At 40.6% G+C, this 23,682-nt stretch overlaps 1 protein-coding gene across 9 annotated transcripts in view; it reads left to right on the forward strand.

Annotated features, from left to right (window-relative positions):
• LOC119653910 (endophilin-A) overlaps positions 1-23,682 on the forward strand; it is a 133,932-nt gene that overhangs the window by 39,973 nt on the left and 70,277 nt on the right. The window lies entirely within an intron of this gene.

Genomic DNA, 23,682 nt, shown 5'->3' on the forward strand with positions numbered 1-23,682 from the left:
CACACCTTCCATGAGAAAATGCGCTTTCCTTATTCCGCTGCTGTTGTTGGGTTCGCCGTTTTAAATTCCAACCTTTCCGAGGCTCTTTGGCATCGTGACATCGGTTTTCTGTGTAAGGTTGTCAACCCTACTCAACCCCTAACCTGGAGGATCAGTTTCTGTAACAATTAATTTGTGCCGTTTTTACGCGCCTAAATACTTCTCCGTCTGCAATTTTTCATTAAGAAAGAACTTCCAGCAGGGGTTTCCCAGGTTTTATGCTCCATCGTGGGTACCAATCCACGTTTCGCCCTGGGACCTATACTACCCTTTGATTGCTATAATCATTCTATACTCAGAAAAAGTATCAGGTAGCAAAGACCCAGCGTATCTCCTTTATGGCCCTCCACGGACATTCGACTATCTGTTAATATTTTTGTGCTTGCTACTGTGTATACAATGGCTGTAAATTGAGTAACGTACATCTAAACCTGCCGTGGATATCGTGCCCATCTTGTATATTTATACACCCCGTTCCGAGGTCTCAACACAGGCACGTCATTTGCGATTCACATAATACTGAGTAGATGAAGATACTCCATAGAAGTGGCGATATCACACCTCTCTGGGCTGCTTCGTTCGTTCGTTACTTTCTTGGTTACGTAACGGGTACTCCAGCACACAACAATCTCTGCTCTAGCATGGCACAGACTCACCTAACTAAAGTATCATCGACACCATACGCTCGTACAGTCAAAGGCTCCTTCGATGTCCACGAACGCCCCTATCGCGTGCTCGACTTTCACAGTTGCTTTCTCTCAAACCAACGAATATAGAGCAGACTCAAAGGACTTTCCACACTCCAAAATGCTTGGTTTTGTGGGTGCGATCTTAGTGTGTTCTCGTTAATGTGACGCTCAATCAGTCTATCCAGAATAATGTTAAGCTAATCTATTTGAATTTCTCTGGTTTTAAATAGTTATTCTTCCCCATGAAGACTATCTTAACCTTCTGTCAATAATACGTACAAAACAAGATATACTAGAAAAATGTATCCTAGAAGCCATTCTAAGTGCTCATACCCTCCTTCAGCATTACGGGATAGATGCTTTAAAATGCTCACACGATAGTATTACAGGTCTTAGTTTTCACTGGTAATCACCACTTTCGAAGTGTTCCAGCTTCTCTTATAACAACTTTATGTTTAAGGGTTTGTAGAGATTGCTATTTTGCTCCCTCCCAATTCTGTTACCTGTTCGCCGGTTGACGTACTTCCGAAAAACTTACACCGATTCAACTCTTGTGTTTTTGTGAGGCTACCATCTGCTTTTTTAAGAGACTCTCCCGCGGCTGTCTCATCATTTCATTTTCTAGTTCCTGACAGTATTTTCCAAAGAAGTTTCATATTTTTTCAGGCCACCTATATTCACACTGTGAGTAAAACTTCGGTGTTCATTCTTATGGCTTTCACCAGCGTGATTCATAAGTCGTCTGAATGTTTGAGTTGCCGTACTTTTCGATTTCATCAGCTAACCGTTTTACCGTTTGTCTCTGGTGTTAGGAAGGCAAGTTTTTTCAAAGCGCTCTAAAAGTGTCATTCAGGGTTTTCAATTCAGCTTCTATTGCCAAGGACCTACACTTTATTGCTAAAGTTTTAAGTTTCAAAATCGTTTTTATTTAGAACAAATATCAAACAGTAATAATGCTGATTGAGAAAAATGAATGAAAACTAATCTTTATGACCACTGTGGGCACTGGAATTTTTTTTTGCTAATAAATGACACACTATAATTAATGTAACAAAATACATTAAATTGAAAAATAATATGTAAGCTGTCGGGAAATGGTCAAAAACTCGACAAAGTTAACTGCGTCTTGTTGATGAAAAAAAAGTAAAAAGAAATATCCTAATTCTGTACTTTATATCTTTAACAACCTAGTTTTATAGAATCAATATTTCTTAGAACCGTGTACATACATTTATACTTAAATCTGATAGAAAAATATTGTTCTCTTCTTAACTTAAAATTTAAATTTATTTTAAAGGCTAATACAAAAAAATACAGTTTATTCATAGCTAATAAACTGAACAATATGTAAAAAAAAGTCGGAATACCGGAAGCCTGCGCTTCGGGTTAAAAGATTTTACGTTCGTCTTATGTAAGAAACTTCAACGCACATTTTTCTATCCGTATATAGCTACAAATCCAACATATTCCTACATATTTTTCCAAAATACAAGCCATACATACATATTAAATAGATATTATCCTCACCCTAAACAAACTGCTATATATATGCATGTATATGATTGATCGTACCCATATTTCCGTTTTACATATACAGTAAGTATATTAAATACAGTTGGTTTAATATACAAATATATCTATCTGAATTGACACTACCTGCAAACTTAGTTAGCACGCATATACTATATGCCTACATACACACATGACTGTTTGGAGTAATTGATATTCACATACAAATGACTAAAAAACTAAAAAAAAAATAAAATTGTTTCCGACCCCATTGATACGAACTCACTTCGTTGTGGTATTGACGAATTGACAGAACGACACGAAAAATGGCAAAGTTTCACCCCCTATAACTTTGTTAATAATAGTTGGTTTTTCGTCAAACTTGACCAAATTATGCACTATGTTATTCCTTACACCCATGCCAGCTATTTTGTACTTCTTAAATGGACATAAGGGGGGTTGCCGGGCAAAAGATATCAGAACCGGATGTATTTTGAGGCCTAGATTTCATAGAGATGCTCTACTGTGATTTTTTTTCAGATTTTTCGATTAGATAGGTTCTGAAAACGAGACCTGTTACACTTTTTGATAGTCATATTTGGTGCCCTCACTCACCCGATATCAAATTTGGAACTAATTTCGGAAAGTACTAATTGAGCCCTTTCATTTACATTTTATGAAAAAAAATTTGCACCCTCCGTTCATATCTACAGGGAGCCAACCTTAAACTTAACACAAAATGGCGCCACTTGCTGCATGTAAAGGGAACAACAGATCACACGCTCTTACCAATTTTCGTAACTATTCGTCTAGCCGTTTCCGAATAAATCGGGTGTGACAGACAGACACTGACTAGATTCTAATAACGTTTTATTTTTAAACAACACCTTTAAAAAAGTTGACTGTCAGTTTCGTCCAGGGTAGAAGCAACTCTTCACACACTGCCTCACCCCTGCCCTGGGAGCAGCCTGACCGAAAGTAGCGACAGATAGTAATCGCTCCATTTATATGTAATTGCAAACACAATATGAGTGCGAATTATATTGAAGTGAAATCTGTCGCAAGTTTAGACCGAAACCAGGCCGAAGTAAATTTTTTGTTGAGGATGTTGGAAGTCTTAAGTCAGCTTCCACCGGACTGGGCCACTTGGTAAGAAACTTACTTCCTCTCTTGTGGTCCACGGACTCCTAAAAAAGTTGACTGAAGGTTTCGTCCAATAATATGTGTGTTTAAAGATATAATTATTTTTATATTTTTCAACTGTTTTCTGCTTTTTGATGAATGAACAGCAAAATGAACATAGAACAATATAATAGAATACCTAATTGATAACGACCGGAGTTGAAAGTAACATCCGTATAATATTAAATTATTTACATAGTCCCGATTGATCTACATTATTTACATAGACCGATTTTTCTGAATATTGCCACACCTGGTGATGCAGTAACAACCGGGCCAGCATTCCCCCGCTGGCTGAAGCCCTCCAGGCTTACGGTGTTTAGTTCAGTTGCGTCCGCGTTACCAGCTTTCCTTTTTTCCGCTTTCCCTGATCGAGATGGAAGAAAAAGTTCTCATATGCAAGATTTGACTTGCAGTCTCCTCTCCTTTGTGGCTAAAGTTTCCCTTTGTCAAGCCTTCCTCTTCCGTTTTCTGAAAGATTTATGCAACATTGCCATATGCAGAACGGCCATAGTCGATTTTATAATTTCTCTCTCCACTCACTCTCTTTTCTGGCTGACCGCGCCTTAAACACAAAGTGAAGGCTTTGCATTGAAGTGGAGAGCACAGATTTCTTCGCGGGTCAACATGAATCATTATGCATCAAAATCCATTGCAGAAAAATGTCATCAAAAAAATAATTACGTAAAAAATTGTATGCACTTTGGACTCTTTGTTTTGTTCTGTTTTTATATCATCTTTAACATACATAGAATGGCAGTTGAAGGAAGGTTTGAATTGTATTACAAATGGAGTGAAAAATTATATCATTTTAAAATGTATCTTGGCAAAGCGAATCTTGCAGTACATCCCATAAGCATTCGAGCGGGGATATGTGGCACTTACCAGAAAGTACGCAATAAAGCATTTCTGTAATGCCAGCATCAGTAAAACTAGCGCCTCAAAGATCTCCCATTTACTCCGTACAAATAAAAATTTTCTCTGACGTCATTGCCAATGGGACGCCAAAGAACCCACCCCGCCTGCTGTTGCTGCTGCTGCCTTAGCGACTTTTCTCCCTTTCCTTCAGACATTAAGCCGCCGGATGCCATTCCTATTGCTCCAATTTCGGTTGGTGACTATGCAGAATATGTATAAATTCCCACATTTGGGGCTAGATATGTTGTCATAAGAATGAATGGGATTTTTCCTGCCCAACTGAGAGGACAGATGCGAAACTATCTGAAATTAGGTGTCTTTTTTTGCCTAGGTCACTGGAGAAATTTGCAAAGATATATAATAGCTATTTACGTTTGTCATTGGTTTTGTAAGTTTACTTAATATAATGAGAAGCCAATGGACGATTGGAGTATGGGAAAATAACTCGAGAGTATTTAAACGGAAAATAGATAAAGCACTACATGAAAACAGTTGGTGCATATATCAAATGTGGACACTTTATCATTATTTATTATAATAACACCAAGATAACGGGTTGTTTTTGATATCAAAAAATGTTTCAATCAATATTGATTACAAAGTACAACATAAAGTGGCTGTTTCATTCTCTGCATCATTCAGTTTAATATTACAAGAGGCAGTAACATTTGTAGATTTATCAATCATCAGCATACGTTGTGAATTACAAGCTTTTATCACTGTCAGATGCGATCCTTGCATATTTTATTGAAGTTATAAAAATAAGCAAGTGAGATTCTAGTATTAAATTATTTCCATAATATTTTATTGAGCCTCACGTGCTAATATTTGATAACCATTCGTTGAAAGGATTCTAGAAACTGTTATCTACTTCTTTGTTTCGCTCAATTATTTTTGGTACTGTTTCTAATCAGGTGTGATAAACGTTGTTATCAATGAAACATTCTCACATTGAATTCATCAATTGAACTGGAAAATGAAGAACGTTTGCAAACATACCATAATTAAAATGGAAGCAGAGACTGTATTACAATGTACACTTTCACTTTTTCGATGGAAATTTAGGCCTTAAATGAAATTTAATTTATAATTGCTTTATAATTTTAGCTTTACATGGAGGGAGTTGCAAAGACACTCTGAACAAACACGAGACCATAAATATCTAACATTGCTGCAAGCTTCGTTCTTTATTGTAAAATTTGCTTGAAATTTTTGTCTTACATTTGACAGAGTTTGAGTAGTCCTCACGTTTCCAATTTAGCATTTTATCCCCTACCTAATTGGAACTTTCATGTCCTCTTCATACAAAAAATTTATCTCAACATTTCAATTTCGAGGTCGTTTCGGACGTGTTACGTTGGAAGTAATCCAGCGACATGCTGTCTCTGGAAAATTGGTCCCTGTCTCCATTTCAGTTTGAACTAAATTCAAAGTCGTAAAGCATATATGGGTGCTTTCATAATTGCTCCGGACTTTTCTATGTAATTGAAGTCTTATGGTTGTCTTCACTACAGTTTTGTGTCCTTGGCAGGATGGTATGTTTTCACTCGATGAGGGGAATTGATTTTTTCCACATTATTAATTCAAAGAACCTGCACAATTTAGCTAGCGATTGGTGTTAGAAACCACTCCACTAATTGCTATTGTCTCGTAGAGACAAGAAGGAAGCAGTGGCTTTAATTAATGCTGTTTGATTTGACCTTGTGATGCCAGAGTTCATTAAGAACTTTCGAAGGTTTCTATTATTTACGGTAGCTAGGCAATAGGGTAATGGAACAAATTAATTGCTAGGTATGATTATGGATTTAATTAGGAGTCTGGCTAAACATTTTGAAGAGTATTGAGAATAACAGGATACATAGCTATCGTGAATGCTCTGATGGAGTGCGGTGTGTGAAAGGTATCACTGTTTCGTTTTTATCGGTTCATGGCTTGACGCTATAACTTTATCCAAAACTTTCGACTTTCCACAATTCAATTCATTCGTTGGAGAGAATTTCGCCGAATAATTAGACAGAAGCAGAATTCATTGCCCCCTTTCATTTTCTTATAATTCTTCCTCCATATAAAGTTATGGGAAACAATACGTTACTAAGATTGGAGCGAAGATAAATGATTTTGATTCCAATAATTTTTAGTCAATTGATAACCAGAATAATTTAGAAGCCATAAAAGATCATTTCCTAAGGACTTCTTCTTCTTCAGCGTGTTCAGTGCCGGTTTTGCGCCGAGGTCCACCAATCCGATATCCCTAAAAGCTGTCTCACGCAGGATCTGCCACGTCTTCTTTTTCTACCATAGATATTTCGCCTTATAGACTTTCCGGGCTGGATCATCCTCATCCATACGGATTAAGTGACTCGCCCACCGCAACCTGTTGAGCTGGATTTTATCCACAATCAGACGGTCGTGATATCGGTCATAGATTTCGTCGTTATCTAAGCTACGGAATCGTCCATCCTCATGTAGGGGGTCAAACATTCTTCGGAGGATTCTTCTCTCGAACGCGGCCAAGAGTTCTTAGGTTCTTAGGTTTACATAAGGACTGGCAAGATCATAGTCCTGTACAGTAAGAGCTTTGATGCTATGATGAGACGTTTCGAGCGGAACAGTTTTTGTAAGCTGAAATAGGCTTTGTTGGCAGCCAACAACCGTGCGTGGATTTCATCGTCATAGCTGTTATAGGAGAAGTTTTCAACGGTTTCAAAGTTGTAGTCTCCTATCTTTATTGTTTTCGTTTGAGCAGTGCGATTCGATTTTGTTTGTTCTTTGGTTTTTGGCGCTGACGTTGCCATTTTGTACTTCGTCTTGTCTTCATTAATGTGCTCTTATGGCCATGTACAATTTTACCCTTACTATACTATCATAGGCGGCTTATAGTCGATGAAAAGATGGTGCAACACAGTTGATGAACCACTTGGTGTAGTTGGTTGCCTTCATATTTAACCAATTTGGCTGTAATTCCATCGGCTCCTGGCGACCTATGGTTTTTAAGCCTGAACTGTTTCTTCTATGCTTGGTGGTGGCAGCATTTATCCGTCGTTTTCAGTTGGCGGAACTTCCAACTCGCCGATATTTTGGTTGTTGAACAGTTCATCGCTTCAATATATCCTTTCTGTTGGAAATCAGATTTCCCTCTTTGTCTCAGCAGGATGAGGATCGAGGTGTAATAAGGCCTCATCCTGCTGACTTGTTGGTAAAACTTGCGAGTTCACAGACTCGTTGGTTCTCCCGGACTTCCTTTTTCCGTCTGTAAAGTCGCTTCTCCGTTCTACGGAGTTCTTTATAGGTGTGCCCGCGTTCTTTGAGAATGCAACATTACTCGGTATGCAGCATTCCCCCGTTCCGTTGCTAGCTTACATTCATCGTCAAACCAGCCGGTTCGACTTTTGTTGCGGCTGGTGAAAAGTATGTTTGTGGCCGTATCAGTGATAATGCTCTTCAAGTGGTTGTGAAGATCATTTGTTGATGTTTCATCTCCAGGACATCTGTTAGCTGCGGATACTGCTATTTTCAAAAGGAAGTCATCGGTATCAGCATACACATTAATGTCATCGAAGTATTTAGCACGTAGGGCGTATTTAATTGCAAAGCTATGTCTTCTAGGCATGAAAGGGGGGTCAATGCCATGCAAAATGAAAGAGAACTCAATGAATCCTTTCCATATGAGGATGGGTTTTGAGGCTGTTGGTACCCTCAGAACGCACTGACAAGGTGGTTTGCCACCCTTCCATAAGTCGCTTCCCACTAATAATGGGCGTTATGAATTTGTAGTTTTGGTAACTAACTAATCGGTCTTGACAAAGTAGGTATTTCTCACAGTGAGAAAGGGTGAATGCCTCCGACCGACTAATGACCTCAGTTATATTATGTGCCAACCGACGGCCGATCCGGTATTATTATTGTTGCTTCCGTTACCGAAAACTGTATTGTTTGGGCGAATTCTAATGTTAAGCGAGCTTGCATTACGAAAACACGCCTGGAGCAGAGCATTTCTGCTTGAGTGTCTCTAAAATTTCAACTATTGGTGTCTCACTGGGGATGGCATAGTTCAGGTAAATCATCTGAATTTTATTTTTGACCCGTCTTTTGACATTGCCAGTGCTGATTTGATCAGACTTCCATAGTGGACTCTTCGTGTAATCAAGTAATTAGAGTTCTCACTAGTCTCATCATTGATTTGTGGTAGAATTTTCGGAGTTGTTGGAGATACATAAAGTCACGTAATACCTGATCTAAGCAGAAGATTCATTTCCTAAATTGTTATACACGCTTTTTGAATTTCGTCCCGTACGTCAGTGGAGAAGTCTCAAGACGACGACGGCTGGATATGTTTTTCGATCTGCAGTCGACTTGACAACAGTAGTGCACTCTCTCTTGGCTGTTGTGGCAGCAATGTATTATATCAAACGCTTGCAGTTTAGCCATGGCTCGTCAGCCCCTTCTCCCTCCCTCACAAAATGGTTAAAAATTAGAAAAATTCAACGATTTTGTGCTTACACCCTGATCAGCCCACGTTACACAATGTCATAAGAGGATAATTTCTACTCAGGGACTTGATATTTGAGGGAAGAAATTTCTAAAGCAAATAGATCTTAGTTTGTAAAGGTGGACCAGGTGTTTGTCAAATTACTTGTTTCATTCAAAATGTTACGGTAGCAGTGTATCTACGGGCCCACTAAATACTACCCATTCATTTCATCTTATTGATAATTACTTTATTTTACGTTTTAGGTAAGAATTATTAAACCCGCGGGGTTTTCAAATATTTTTAGTCATTTTCACATGAAACTCTTCTTTTGGTAGTTTCACTACCAAACCAAGGTGACATTTTATTTAAAATCTATCCGATTTGATTAAAATTAGCTTTTGAATTTGCAGAGTTTGTTTGTTTTAACTCACTGTTGCAGATCATATCGTACCCAACGTCTAGTCCACTGTTTTCATTGTGTTGTTGATTATCAGCTGCCAAAGCGCGGTATCACTACATATTAACAAAATATAAACATATACGTCAATATATAGGAAAAATATCTAAATATAATGCTTTTCACTAAAAAAATAAAAAGGGTCCCAAAATTGTTACACTAAAATGATCTTATCCGTTGATGACATGACGCGTTTTGAACTTCTTTTAGATAGAAGAGCAGGTTCAAGCTTTCAAAATATCAACATGCTGTTTTCGCAACTATTCCGAACAAAATATAATAATAGTCGTTTTTTGAGCTGAATGAATTGTGCTAGAAAGCAACAGCTTCACTGAAAAATTGTTGAAGCTACATAATGGTGTCGGGCGACGTCACCTTATTTGATATTTTCAATAACCGATAGGATTTCAGTTTTATTAGGAGAGATAATCTGATTTCTACATTACAACATAGTGATGAACGATTTCTTCCAGCGTTCGCCCGAAGTTACATGAATTCTACTGCCTATAGGTCGAGTTCACTACTCCAGTACAGTAAGGATCGTTCCAATGTTTTAGCTTAGAGATGCGAAATCTAGTTTCGTTACGGGTAAGCATGGGACCAACATGAAAAGCAGAAGTTTGCAACTATCAAATGTTGTTCCATTATATCTCAAGGTAATTTAGACTTCTGTTATGAATCGCAATGGGGTCAAATTGATTTACTGTTCGTTAACACTTAATCAGAATTCAATGAGCCCAGCGGAAAGTTGTTTGTCCGCGTACCCTGCTGTCAGAATGAGTGATTTAAGTCACAGCTATCTAGAAATATTTCATTGTAGCTTAAATGAAGAGGCTTTCGAATGACACCCACTCAGCTCAGCTATAATTCCAGAAAACTTCTAGGGCTAGAAATACTGATAAATCTTTGAATTTTTTAACTGACCAAATAGTCCTTATAAAATGCGTCAAACTTTAATGTGTTTGAATATGTTGGGTAGGAAAAAATTATTTGATACAATTAAGGCGTTAATTGTGGACGCAATGAACGTAGAAAGAGTTCCAAAGAAGTTACCACGCGATGTGAAATCATGTTCTCATGCGTGCACAATCGAACTTGTACGGTGTCAGATATGATGAACAGATTCGCAAATGTGAGAAGAAAAGCCACCGAAAAATCATAAATCTATATTTCGAATTCTACAGCACAACGAATTTTCCAGTATTTTTGTGGCTGTTATCTTAAGTTACATTTTTAAAATTTTTTATTTTGGCAAAGATGGTCAGATTTAAAAAGACTTGGATTCGAAGGATAAATAGTGTTATATACGGTTAATTTTGAAGCGATAAAAGTAAGTTCAACGTCTTTCCTAATGATGTTATTCAATATTATTCACTACTATATCCTAAAAGAGAATATGATGACGATTGGCTATTCCAAGACAATCCATCCTTGAACTTCAGATCTAAACCCCATTGATTATATCTGAGGACAACTGGATCGGCGGAAAAGTTGATGGCACTGCTAAAAAACCATGGCAGAAATTACAATTTGATTTTCACATTATCTGTTCTGAAAAACAGTGCAAACATCTCATAATATACTTTAGTTGAATTTACAATGGTCACTGTTGTGGAAGTTTTTGTTTTGTTTTCAAGTGACATTTGACAAATCGTTTTTGCTGTTTTTTGTTGATTTATTTAAATCAATATGTGCGGCTCTCCCTGTTATTAGCATATTGTTAGGAGGAATACCTATTTTGCTTCTAATTAGAGCAATAGCGCTCTTTCAGAGCCCATCGGGACCTTTCCTACGGTACCGCGTGGAGTTCTGGCAATTTTTTCATTCACATTTTGCCTTTTCAACATCGTTTTCTTTTATATGGTTCCTGGCATATTCGCATTTGTCTTAGCCTCTGTTTAATAATAATAGTAATAATAATAATCGTTAGCGCAACAATCCATGTTGGATCAGGGCCTTGAAGTGTGTTAGAGCACTTCATTCAAGACCGTAACGGTACACTACAGGATTATATGTTAGTACCCTATAGGAGGTAATGTAGTCAGCATTGCCCTCGCCCGAGATTATTACCCTGATTTGGCTCAGGTACTCATTCACAGCTGAGTCGACTGACATCGGACGTCAAATCACGATACAAATCCCACTGCCACCGATGAGATTTGAACCGCAACCTTCCGTATGACAGCCATGTGCTCTAAACACTCAGCTATCCTAACTACCTTTCGCGGTTACCTGTAATGCTTTTCAGCTCCGCACTCTCCGTACTCTTGATATAAGGGGATAGTTCAGCTAAGATGCTGTTGAGAAATATATACAACACAAATTTTTTTTTAAGCTTTGAAAACTGAATTTGGATAATGCAGATCTCGTACGTAGGTGTGGCGCGGCAGGATCTGCAGCATTCGAAATTTATTTCGAATGTTGCGGATGCGGACGGGTAGATGGCGCGGAACTCTCCACTCAGGCATTTTAGAACGCACCAAGGGAGTGGAGAATTAGTGGTGGAAAAGTGCCGTTGGTTGGGACAGTAAGGACCGCATGGAAATAAGCCGGTCTCTTCGCAAGCCGCAAAAAACTAGGTCCGCGGGGGGTCTTGGCGACGGCCACCCAGAGCGCAGCGCCACGTCGCCTAACTATTTTCGACCCCCTCAGCAGGCGCAACTACCTCGTCGACACGGGTGCGGAGGTTTCGGTTCTTCCCGTACCCCGGCATCATAAACTCTATCCACAACCCCTCAAACTGGCGGCAGCAAATTCCTCCCGCATCAATACATACGGGTACAGGCAAGTGGACGTGAGTCTTGGCTTGCGTAGGACGTTTTCGTGGCGTTTCATCCTGGCGGATGTCAGCTTCCCCATATTAGGCGCAGACTTCTTGTTTCACTATGGGTTGCTGGTGGACTTGCAAAATAAGTCCCTTATAGACCCCACAACCAACCTTAATTCGTCGGGCCAAATGGTATCTCACGCTGACAATAACCTTTCCGTTCTTTTGGAAGACATCACCGACTCTCGTGTTCGGACACTCCTCCAAAAGTTCAGCCAGATTACTACCGAGTGTAGTCTCTCGAAACCAGGGAAGCACAATGTGTAGCACCACATAAATACTACTGGTTCCCCGATTTTCTCGAAGGTGCGTCCTCTGCCACCCACTGGCTATTGTGCGGAAAGAATTTGAACAACTTGTTCAACAGGGTATCTGCAGGCCCTCAAACAGCTGTTGGTCTTCCCCTTTACATATGGTCCCTAAGCCAAATGGCGAATGGCGTCCCTGTGGGGATTACAGAAGGCTAAACGCACAGACTGTTCCTGACCGATATCCGATTCCACTCATCCACGACTTTGCGCATCACCTCGCGAATTGCCGCATCTTTTCGACCTTGGACTTAGCCAAGGCATACCACCAAATCCCAGTAGCTCCTGAAGACATTCCAAAGACGGCAATATGCACACCCTTTGGACTCTTCGAGTTCACCCGAATGACTTTCGGATTGTGCAATGCGGCGCAAACCTTTCAAAGGTTCATTCACTCAGTCCTGCGAAACCTCGATTTTTTGTTTCGTCTATTTGGATGATGTTTTGGTCGCTTCTTCCACTGAGTCTGAGCACTTAGCCCATCTCGAGTGCATTTTTCAACGTCTCCTTGAGGCCGGTTTAGTCCTAAACGTTGAGAAATGCAAATTCATTCAACAACAGGTGAGATTCCTCGGCCACTCCATTTCCTCTGAAGGAATACAGCCCGACCCAGACAAGGTGCAAGCAATCACAAGCTTCCCGCGTCCAAAAACAGTGAGGGAGTTGAGGAGGTTCTTGGGCACGCTAAACTTTTACCGTCGTTTCCTGCCCAAGGCCGCCCATCACCAGTCCGTTTTGAACGCGTACTTGTCTGGCCCCAAAACAAAAGACACACGAGAGATTGTGTGGTCTGAAGAGGCTGTCCGCGCGTTCAATAAATCCCGACAGCAACTGGCTGATGCTACACTTTTGGCATTTCCTAGGCAAGATGCACCCCTAGCCGTTTTTGTTGATGCCTCTGACATCGCAGTAGGTGCTGCCCTTCACCAAAAGGTGGACCAAGTTTGGCAGCCGTTGAGCTTCTTCTCGAAACAGTTGAATCCCGCTCAACGGAACTACAGCACCTACGATCGCGAACTGCTCGCCGCATACCTGTCCATCAAATACTTCCGTTTCTCCCTAGAAGGCAGGCCGTTCACAGTGTTCACGGACCATAAGCCTCTCACGTTTGCTTTGAAACAAAAGCCCGACAAAGCGTCCCCTCGTCAGCTTCGACACCTGAGCTTCATAAGCCAGTTTCAGAGCCTCAAATCCAACCCCAAATACAAATTTCGGGAGTTGCCCATCTTCGGCTCAAACCTCTCGCTCTGCTGCGAAGACTCGCCACACATACATTCCGGCCACATTTCGCAAGGAAGTGTTCCACGCAGTTCACGACTTGGCGCACCCCGGCATCAGGACAACAAACCGGTTAGTCACCGGCAAATACTTCTGGCCCTCCATGAACAAGGATATCAATTCCTGGACCAGAGAGTGCATCGCATGCCAAAAGTGTAAAGTCTCCAGGCATGTAAGGAAAGAAGTGGGCTCATTCCACCGCACTACCAAGCGTTTCCACACGATACACCTCGACATAATAGGGCCTTTGCCTCACAATCATCGACAGGTTCACGCGGTGGCCTGAGGCAATACCTATGAAAGACATTACGGCGCAATCTTGTGCCGAAGCCCTCTGCCGAGAGTGGATACCACGCTTTGGCGTCCCTGCAGTGGTCATCACTGACCAGGGAATGCAATTTGAATCCACCCTTTTCTCGGAGTTAGGAAAACTCCTGGGTTTTAAACGCCAGCGGACTACTGCATACCACCCGCAATCCAATGGGATGCTAGAACGTTGGCACCGGACGCTGAAAGCCGCCATTATGGCACGCGACGACCCGTCCTGGACTCAAGTCTTGCCTCTCGTCCTACTCGGCCTTCGTACAACCCGCCGAGAGGAATTTGCTGCCAGCCCCGCGGAGCTGGTATACGGGGAGAACCCAAGACTCCCAAGCGATCCGGTCTTCGACAAGAGATCGGGTCTCACGGAGTCGGGGTTGGTGCGTCTGGTGAGGGACAATCTCCGACGCATCAAAGCGCCATCACCCACTCGACACTCGTCCATACCTGCTTGTTCGCCCAAGGAACTGGACACATGCACGCACGTGCTGATCAGGACGGATGCCGTCCGGAAGCCGCTGCAGTCTCCATATGAGGGCCCGTACCGCGTTCTCGAGAGGGGAGAACATTTTTTCCAGCTCGAGATCGGTGGGCGCAAAAAGGCGGTCTCTTTGTCCAGGCTGAAATCCGTGTGCGCCCCGAAGCAGCGTCGTATCCGCTTTGTGGATTAACGGGGAACGAAGTTCCGGGATCCGTCGCCGAAACCCCCTAGGTTTCGTCTGGGGGCGGAGTGATGTGGCGCGGCAGGATCTGCAGCATTTGAAATTTATTTCGAATGTTGCGGATGCGGACGGGTAGATGGCGCGGAACTCTCCACTCACGCATTTTAGAACGCACCAAGGGAGTGGAGAATTAGCGGTGGAAAAATGCCGTTGGTTGGGACAGTAAGGACCACATGGAAATAAGCCGGTCTCTTCTGTTTCCAACCGCGGCGGCGAACACGTTAATTGCAATACCGATCTTTGTTCTGTTTTGTATCGCCTTCATTAGTAAATTAAAATTTAAATATTCAGAATAGATTTGAAAATCTTCATTACTTGAAGGATAGAAACATTATAAGTTGTACGTGCCAAATAGGTTTCCTTCTCATATATCTTCAAACCCCACACTACATTTCGAAACAATTTACTGGAATGGTTACTTTTTTTTAAAGTTTGGTGGAGGACGAAACCTAATTAATTAAAATCCATTCAGTGTCAGCCTGTTTGCCACACACACTTTTCTCAGAAATGGTTATACGTGCTGACATGAAACTTGGTGAAAAGGTTGGAACCGTGAACTCCCCACAAGCAGCGAATGAAATCATTCTATTTTGAGTTTAAGGTGGGAAGGGGAGTGTCCCAATGTATGTAAAAGGACGGTGCACAATTTTTGCCCTCTGAATATTGGTATGCGGGTGGGGTATCTATAAAAGCTCTTGCTAGAATCGTTATTTTTTATGGTTTTTGTGGGAAACAAAACCTCATTGAAATCGTACTTTTTTCAGAAATAGCTCTACGTACTGCTTGAGGAATTTGATGATTTCACGTTGAGTTTAAGCAGTCTTCATTAGTACTTTCCGCAGCGGGTCCTAATTTTGACAATTTAATTTAATGAGAAGTGGAAGCTAGAAAGTGGCAACTTATTTGCAGAACTCGTTCTCAGGAACCCTGTTTGTCGTAAAATTTGGAAAAAATGATAAGAGTGCCTGTAGACAACTTCTAATTTTTGGAAATGTTCTCTGCCTCAAGGTAAAAATAATAGTTTATAATAGTATGATCTCACATTTGGAAATGGGTTTATGGTCTACCTGTCTGTCTTTTTTATAGAGTTGGGAATTATGAAAAGATTCTGGCACAGAGTGTGTGATTTTTACTCACTTGTTCTCCGTCTGCCATAAAGGAGACCATACCCACCATGGATCCTCTGTCACAAGCATATTGCACGTGTTGTTTAAAACTTAACTTCGTATTTATCAACACTCAGAAGTGTTTTGTGGTTGGCTTGGAAGTGATAATGTGATTGCAAATTCTAATTCTGGCGTAATTTCGATAACTTCCATTTTTTCCTCCGCAAGTGCCAGTCCTGCGCTCTGTAACCAGGCCTTACCGCACTGATTGCTTGGCATGAATGTAACTCAAAATCCTCTAGATGTAGTATAGAGCCCAGTGATAATGTGCTCCTGGGGTCCGTCATTGATATCATACCAACGCCTCCTTTCGGCTAAATAGCTATTGATAATAGGAGCTAGGTAGGTGGGAACATCAGTTGAATTGAACGCACGTCCAGTGTTACCACCACGCAATATTTGCTGGAATTACCCTTTCCGTGAATTGCGTTCTCGGCCAATCTAGTAAGCAAATTGATGGCATCTATGGGTGATATGGCTTTATTGAGCCGGATTGCCGATGTGAAAGGCCTTCTTGGCTCTGAATAACCGGGAGCAACCTGTTGTATATTATGCGCTTTAACATTTTCGTCATAGTGTCTAGGAGATATAAGGGTCTACAGGAGGATGGATCACCTGGAGGAACACGCTTTGTTCTGGCTTAATCTGCTGCAGGTCTCCAACTGCTCATCTGATCGATAAGATCTATGAAATGTGTCAGTCCCACTCTCTTCCTAGGGAAATAACCCCTGGATGATTTTCAATCGTCCCATCACAACTCCATCAGCGCTCCCCCATTTTCATTAATATGAAACAGCATACTCTTACTTACCACTATTATTAGCAAAGTTATAGTAGGTCAAAATTCATGTATCACATCGAACTGAATATCGGATATATTCAACGTATATTCACTACGAGCTATTTATAGATAAAAATATCGTGTACCCAAATATTCTTACATAAAAAATCAACAAAACCTTTTATTCCTGAAGGGCCCGGTTTCCAATTACCGACTTTTTTTTTTATTTTAATTTAGGTTCACACGATATGTTCATGGTTGTTAATTTTTCTTGAGGGTCTGGTGCGAATCCACGCATTGGTATGTGGTTTTATAGAATGACACGTGGAGGACTCAAGTGTTCAAAGGAACACATTCCCGAGCCTGGCTAGCAAAGTGAAAGCAAGTGCGTTTCAGTATTTGTGGGTGGACCGCCTCGGTCAGTTTCTCCAAATTTTTATATTTTTGGGATAGCTCTTCCCTCTTGGCCGTCTCCGGTTGCTCAGGATGGTTTTCGAAAATCCCTAATTCACTTATATCATTACAGGAACTAAAATCAATGCACGTGGATCGTACGTAGGAATAAATTTTGTGAAACTTATGTCATCTCTCTCTGGCAATTTAAGAGGGGATTGAATTCAGAGTAAACTATAGTATTCCTAAGAATTCCACCTTAGTGAAGTTTAACATTGTTGATCAACTGGAGTTGTTTAGTGCTAATCAAAAAGCAGACCACGACCTCAATTACGAAAAATGTACTATTAACGATCCCCCGCGCCCACTTTAGCGCAATTTCACTGAACTTTCCGGATTACCTAGCGAATTGTTATACCAACGGACAATAAAATCGGTCGACTCAGCCACTGACTCTAGGTTACAGCTCTGTATGCATATTGATTTATTACTCCGTATGCCTTCCTCCAATCTGAAAGATAAAATTGTGGATGGTCTATCTTACGTCAGGAGGATTTAGTAACGGCCCTGAGGATTCGCCTGTACCCTTAGAAAAAAGGTGTTACAAAATATTATGGGGAGACATCAAAGTATGTTTATTGGGAAAGCATGAATATCGTCGATATGCTATGTTTGAGAAAAAAAATTGTGTGCCTTCCTTCATAAGGTTCAAATCGTTATCTTTTTCTCTACTCGAGCTATTTGCTTTCAGCTATAAGTGGTTTTTAGGTCTATCGAATCCCACTAAAAACATAAAATATAAAAATGTCACCCTTCACTCACTTCATCTCATCCTTTTCTAATGTTGACTTTTTCAATCTTTCAGACACAACCTGGCATGGCATGTTGGTAAAATATAATTTTCATGTCAATAAAGACAAATTTCGTTTGAAAGTTTCACTCGAAATGGTACTCCACCTTCACATACCGGTGTACAGCATGAAATTCCTTCGGTAAAAGAATGCTTATCCCCTTATTCTATTGCTATGGTGAAAACACATAAATATTCATATCATACACCTTAAGAGGCTCGTTTCTTAAAGTAAGGATGCCTTTCTCGTCCTTATTTCTTGAGTGCGTGCCTCCATTACGAATGAGAGATGGAAGCATCAGCCCACATCCGTACTAGTACGATAAGAAGCTAAAATTTTCATATCATGAATCTCAGGCAATTTTGTCAAGGCAGTTTGAGAGTAGTACGAGTGAGAGTACAGTCGGTAGGTGGATTATTGGAAAGGGCTGGTTTTGCATAGAAATAACAGTACCCTCACGATGATATATCATACTAATTAACATATATGGTTTTGTACTCCCGAGATGTTGCCATGGAGTCCTCATGAATGCTCGTGAGCCATGTTTTTGGCTATATCATTTCGGGGAAATATGCTCCAAATGATAAATATTTAATAAACATTTCGTTGTTATTATTATTGAGTTTTGATTAAGTTATGGGGGAGCTTGGATGGTCTCTGGGGGTGGCTCTAGTCTATTCTCGCAGTACAGAAAATGGACATACCAAATTAGTTTCCATCATATTTCGGTAGGAAGCTGATCTCTATACATAACAGAAGTTTCCAACGCAAATGATGTGTTATTAACAATTTCCATCTTACTAAACATTTAAAATACAAAAAAGCAAAAGTAACAAACAAGGAACACGTAACAAAACCTTGAAGGAGCACAATGCTAATTCGTCTATAAAAAAGATCGAGGCGTCCCACTTAAACTTTGCCAAAGTTAATCAACAAGAGCCTTCCAACCATAGAATTTCACTTCTATTTCGTCTTTGACATTAAAAATATGAATCTAAAAATAGTTCAAAGCAAACGTGGAGAAAATGAACACCTGAAGAAATACAAAAAAAGTGAATCCACTTTTCCAGCTTTTCGAAGAATGTCCTTCGTCCTGCGTGTAGGTGGGGGTGAATGGAGTTTTATTCGTGTCACCAAAAAAAGGACGACAACGACGAAGTAAAGAAAGAAAATCAGATCTAGTTATCACGGCGACTACTTCGTCGCTATCCTTTATTATACAGGATTTTCTGGGGGTGTCTTTTGTTAGTGGTTGCGGCGTATTTTCCTCTTTGGAATAAGGGTTTTCCGCAAACCATGGTAACGTAAAAAAGGAAGCTCTGCCTTTTGCGCTTAAATAAAACAAAATAATGAATTTTTGAAATTTTATTATAATAGGTTTTCAGAATCAGACATGTAGCACAAGAATATAATTTTATTTACAAACCTTTTTACGGATATCCTTATTAAATTGCGTACAGATAGAACTCTCGTGACAATTGAGCGGATAAAATAGAACACTTTGTTCGCCGCTGTCAGTGTTCTTCAAAGCCGCAGAAAAATATGTGGAGACTTCTCTCTACAATTTTCCCGTCTTTATTCAGTCACTGACAGGAATGTTTCAATTTCAACACATTTGTCTTCTGAGCAAAACAGCAAAACCATAATAATAGTGCATAGCAAATATACAGCATTTACATATTCTAGGAAAAATATGTTTAAACTATCTCTGGCTGAAACTTAACTTTCTATACGTTGAATGTTTCTCACTGGAATCCAGAATGTAGTTCAACATGACTAAGGCAATAACAAAAGTGCTTTCCAAAGAATATAAAAGAGAAAGGAGCATAGAATTCAAGAGTTGTCTATAAATTAAATTTTCAGCTGTTCTATTCGCAAGTTCCTATCCCTTCGGGGATGAAACTTTACCATTTCAAAGTTTTGCTCCGTTGCCACGTTATACTTGATAGTGACACATGTGTAAGCAATGTGATACCACATGACTTCTTGAATGCGGAGGCGGCTTGCAGAGTATATGCACGGACCCTTAGGCTAGTGTCATGACATTTCTTTATGAAGCCACTAAAGTAGCATACTTGTATCTAATGGTCCTACTAAAAAGTATTCGTATTTCTAATGGGAGCAGAGTAGTGGAGGAAAGTTGTTCATATGTTTCTGCCTAGAAATAGGGAAAGAAATGTATCGCATTTTCCGTTGAACGTGGTATTTCTAAGTTTTACGGAAGAGAAATGAAAATGGACTTAGACTGAACACATATAAAAACGAAACAAATATTTTATGAAAAGTTTATTTTGGAAATTTAAACTTTTGCGTTCATCTAACATACATACTATATTCTTGATATTTCTTACTTCAGTTTCAACATTTTTTATAAGATCAGCATGTTCATACCATAAAGACATCCCTCTCTCAATTTGTTCACGATTGGCGCAACCTCATATCGATCGCGGATATTATCATTCGGATGTGATCGTGGCGTGTTATGCCACTGATTCAATGCATTATGTTTGTCCCCATTAGCGCGAGGCGCCATCTACTGTCTTTGGGTTGGAGATGTTCGTTGATGCGTCGAGCACATAGAACGTCAGCTGTGGAACGTCATTTCATCCAATTTGCGCTGATGTGTCAAGCCATTTCATATCACAGTTCACTATTGGCTGATAGCATTGATCTATGATAAAATATTTAAATCGCTCGGTTCTCCACAGCTTGCTGCTAGACAGAGATAGTCGAGAGGATCGGCGGTCAAAAATTCTGTTTTGCTTAGATTCAGTTTTAGACTGCGCTTCATGACACGTTCATTCTACTTTCGGATAAGTTTCTGGAGTTAGCTTCATTATGAGACGCTAGGAAAACATCATCTGTACAGTATGTAAGGCGCTGGACGTTGGATGTCCGGGTATATGTCGGTTCCCTCATTTTGTCCTATTAAAGGCAAGGCAAGATTGACACTATTCAGCGTGTCAAGCCACCGTTGCTTCGAGCGGCCTTTTGGTTTAATCCTATCGACTACGATGTTCAGACCAATCTTGGCAAGTAAATTCTCGTTAGCGCGAACTACGTGATTATATCATTGAAGACGCATCTCTCGTAAATATGTCCACGATAGGTGGAACCCCTTCTCGATCGCAAATATCCTCATTTCGGACGCAATCATGTCGTGTTACCCCACGTGCCCAAATTAATATCTTCGTCTCCATTACCGCGAGATGCCGTTCATTGTCTTTTATAATCAGCCAACCCTTAGAACCGTGGAGGGCGACACTGCCTTAAATTTTCGAATCACAAATAACACCAGTTGCGGAACGCTACTTCATCCAAGTTACGCCAATGCGTGAAGCAATTTCATAACGCAGTTCACCATTAATTGATAGCATTGATCGGAAATATTCAAATGGTTCAGCTCTAGGCAGGTCACTGCCACTGACAGTGGTAGTGCCTGTTTCATTAGGATCGGTCATCACGAATTCAGATTCAATCTGAGATCGTGTTGTGTGAAACGATAATTCCATTTTTAGACAATTTTCTCGAGAATGTTTTTGCAATTAGACACTAGGAAAACATCATCTGCGTAAAGCAGTGTTGGATGTTCCGTGTGATAGTGCCCATAACAAAAACAAAGAGAAGTGGTGAAATGAACACCGACAGGGGCACGAAGTGGCTTTGATATGTCCCCTACACTTCTAACTTTACTTTTCGGATCGTGGCAGAGCAATTTTACCCAGTGTACGAGTTCTTCTGCTACTAGATGTGCCGCAGAGCATACCACATGAGTTCATGAGAGACACGGTCAAACGCCGCCTCTAGCTCGTGCGTTTTTTCATGAGTAACCACGTAGTGTGTAGTTCTGCAATTTTTGATAAACTTGGCCTAATTCATGGTTATTTGAACGATTTCGCAAATACGATTGTCAAGAGTACGTTAAAAAATCTTCATGGTATGGAATAGCAACCCAAATCGAACGGTAATTTGAAAATTTTGCTGGATTACCTTTCTTTTTCCATATTGGATCGATCGTATTTTCTTGTTATCCAGGTGGTGTTCTAGCTTCCTCAATAACCTGATTGAAGAATTCACTGAGCCACATTGTTGAGCCCTAGGTGTTCGTTTTCCAGACCTCAGATGCGATGTTGTCAGTCCCTGTTGCTTTGCCCGGAATCGATCTACATGTCGGCAGTGCTTCTGGAAGTGGAGACTGAACATATTCTTCCGATGAATTTTGATGGAAATATTCTCGTCATCTATCCGTCGTGGCTCATCGATATAGTGAGCAAAGTACCGTTCGGATCGTTCAAAATCCTGCATGCGTTCGTGTCGGCTGTTGATTAGTCGGTATATGTAGATATCTCTCGCCGTTCTGAGTGTCCAATTTGTAATGGACTGTTCGTGTGACAGCGATCGCTTTCTTTGCCTACCGATTGGCATCCTTGTATATTTGTCAATTGATCAGCGTTTTATCGTCGAGATACTTACGATAGAGGCGTTTCGCGGATCTTCATTTGAGCATCGCCATTCTAAAGTCAAGTATCTCGTATGATGAACCGTTTACTTAACTGAGTGACCTCGAGGGTTGCCTAGGCCGCTTTGTGGATCGTCTCTCTAAGTTGTTTCCACGATTCTTCCACATTCGTAATGGTTGGTAATTGAGTAAGGGAGATCCTTTCTCTTTTTTTCTAACGAAATTGCTGCAATTTAATATGCGCAATATGGCAATCAAAACCCGATGTTGAAGTGCGATGGTCTCATAGGGAACGGCTTGGAAGTCAGTGGTAAAATGCCAGCGCCTAATGAGAATATATTTACTGTTCTCACTATAAAATGTAGGGAGATGAGACAATCGTATGATGAACTTGCAATGACGATATAGTCATCCGTAGATACGTAACGGGTCACCGAGAAGTTGTCAAAGGCATCTTTTTCGGCATCAGGTCGACCTGTCTGTGGTGCATACATGGTGAAGAAGTGAATACTGCAATGAGCTGATGTAATTCATAAGCCGATTCAACGACATCTCTGAAATCCATTTTTAGTGAAGGTGCCAATATTGAGTGTGCAGATTCGTATTTGTTTTGTTCGGACTAATTTACTTACGTCCTGGCGCTGTCCATGCGCGAAGAACCCTTGCCCATTTCTTGACAGGACGCTCTGGCACTTCTCCGAGACACTCAAAACGATCATTTTGTTTTTACGACATCTAATGCGATTCCTTGGTCAGCCTATCCCAAGACATGTTATCAAGAAAATCAGATAGGATTTAGCATAGTGGAGCAACTTCGACGATATGTACTTTATTTATCGTGTGTGTTCCTGAGCACTTTCAGATTTATTTTGGGCCAGTTCGAAAATCAACCTAGATTTGTTCTTTTTGGCATTCGTGAACTTTGCCCTCCGAATCGCTCCTTCCGAAATCAATTTAATGGTTCTATTCACTCAGCTGTCTGATGATCTCCTCTACCTTCCTTCAAGGGCCAAGTATCCAACTTCCGACATGCTGCTGGAGTCACTTTAAGGAATCTCATCAGTGCACTCCAAATGGAGGTGCCCATCGCGAAATTCTTGGTTGTTACATCTTGTGTTCGTTCCAGGCTCCAACACTTTTTCCACAGGCACATCCGTAAGATGGTAAATTGTCCCTTTCACGACTCCGGTCAGAAATGAGGCTACAACTGCGTATTCTCTTCTTTCCCGCCTTCGAAGTTTGTGAGAGAGATCACTGATTTGATTGCCTCCTGACACACTTTGAGGTAATCTCGATCGCTGGAAAAGCGTG

Source organism: Hermetia illucens, chromosome 4, assembly GCF_905115235.1.
Source record: "Hermetia illucens chromosome 4, iHerIll2.2.curated.20191125, whole genome shotgun sequence".
Lineage (NCBI taxonomy): Eukaryota > Metazoa > Arthropoda > Insecta > Diptera > Stratiomyidae > Hermetia > Hermetia illucens.